The 2,033-nt window shown below is 49.2% G+C and overlaps 1 long non-coding RNA gene across 1 annotated transcript; it reads right to left on the reverse strand.

Moving 5' to 3' along the window:
* Nucleotides 1-93: 93 nt before the first annotated feature.
* On the reverse strand, nt 94-1,828 carry LOC135396720 (uncharacterized). The gene is made up of 2 exons (XR_010423511.1): nt 713-1,828; nt 94-292 (listed from the first exon to the last, which is right to left on the reverse strand). It is a non-coding gene; the product is annotated as an uncharacterized LOC135396720 (long non-coding RNA).
* Nucleotides 1,829-2,033: the final 205 nt, after the last annotated feature.

The following is a 2,033-nucleotide window of genomic DNA, read 5'->3' on the forward strand; positions in this document are numbered from 1 at the left end:
CCACACTAATTGGGGAAAGTCTAACTCGTGTCCAGACCAGCTGAGCGTTGTGCACCATGAGAGTCCATAAAAAAGAAAAAAAATAGATAGAAATAGAGTGGAGAGAAGGAGTTTAATTGAAGATCAACGGCGCCATCTTGAAGAAAGCGGTCCGGAAAGGCCGCTGACCGTCGCTGGGCGACGGAGCACAGAGGCAGGTTGCAAAGCATCGCAGCTATGACCACCAGTTCCGGACATCCTGTGACGTCAGCTGTGACGTCATCACGGCATGTCTGGGCAAGTTAGGACAGCTCTGGGCATGCAAGGAGAAAAACACTCGTAATACAGAGGCTGGAAAAGCAAGAGTATGCAAACCATCAATAGCTAACAACAAAAAAAATTAGTTACACAACAAATGAGCCCACCAGAACAGGAGCGCAGAACCATGCGACTGCTCCATCCGAGAGGCAGGCAGAAACTGACTCGTAATGGTTTTTGTCCTGTATAAACCCCGCAGCTGCACCCCCTAGCGGTTACTTTCTCAACTAATCTCACAACAAAATTATTAAGAATCACGCCAGCGCTACTCCCGGTCCCAAGGCAGAAGATGATAGAAAATGGCGGGAATGCCCGGACAACAGCAACCAGCACCCGACGTGCACGGGCACGAAAATCGCAAACAAAGCGGGAACAAAGTTGGCGAAATCATTAGTTACACAACAAATCACCTCACCACAGTAGGAGCGCAGACCGATGCGACTGCTCTCGTCGACAGCCAGGGATCAAGTGACGACGGAGCGAACGACCGCACGTCTTCTCCCAACGAGAGCCAGAGGTGGACTGACGTAAGCGCCACTCTACGGGTGCTACGCATGCGCGCGCTCGTAGCGCCCTCTGCGCGCTCCTACCGCCACCTGCGAGAGGCTAAGAGAGAAGAGCATTCCTGCGCCCTCTTCTCTCGTTGCTCATTGGTCGTGAGGCTAAGTGAGAAGAGCATTCCTGCGCCCCCTGCTGGCCGTTCTCATTGGTCCAGACATCATCCTATTGTCTCAGGGCTACACTGTTTTTTCCACTAATGCTCCTTTGGTCAATCTGCAGTGAAGCCACGGTATGACGTCATCATGCACCTGCGTGGCTCAAGGACGCGTGCGCTGTAGACAGGGGACCTATTATTTATTGAATCACTATCCCAAGATTATTTCCTTTATTCTTCTATAACGATTGCATAGGAAACTATTGCAGAAGAGCACCATGCATGAAAACTGATCGTAGGAATTCCAAAGTCTTACTAAATGAGACTTCCAAAAGAACAAAACATCCTAACATGTAACTCCATCAACGGCTAATAAGAGGACTAGGCACTCAACAAATCAACGCGCGCAGAACTCAGGGCAGCACTATCGTCAAGGCGACAATGTTCCTTGTCAAAAAAAGACAAAATACAAAGCGTTAACAAAGGAAAGCATGCATATCGGGGCATGTCAGGACACGTCAGGACAAATTCGCACGACTGTTGGGCAACAGAGGAAAACGAACACTTGAACAGAGTGAAAAAGGCACTCACCATCATTTTTCCCGTTCACAGCATTCCCTCATTGTAAATCCGCTCGTCACAAAATCCTCCTGCATCGTCGAACACCATTCACCAGTGACGAACCATACATCCACACCCCATCAGAGGCAGACAGAACCCCACCTAAGCTACGCTCTTCCACTGACGGCCAACGCCAGGATCATAATTACCGTGTCTACACCCGCCAGTGTCCAAGAGAGAAGTGAATCCTTGCGCCCCCTGCAGGCCAGTCTCATTGGTCGTGACGGCATCCTATTGTCTCAGGGCTACACAGTTTTTTTTTCCACTAATGCTCCTCTAGACAAGGTCAACCTGAAACAATAGTCTCTCGGTATGCGGTCATCATGCAGGTGCGTGGCTCAAGGACGCGTACGCTCTAGACAGGGCACCTGTTATTTATTGAATCACTATCCCTAGATTATTTCCTTTATTCTACTATAATGATTGCGTCGGGAACTATTGCAGAAAAACACCATAGACA

The sequence above is a fragment of the Ornithodoros turicata genome, chromosome 6 (genome assembly GCF_037126465.1).
Source record: "Ornithodoros turicata isolate Travis chromosome 6, ASM3712646v1, whole genome shotgun sequence".
Lineage (NCBI taxonomy): Eukaryota > Metazoa > Arthropoda > Arachnida > Ixodida > Argasidae > Ornithodoros > Ornithodoros turicata.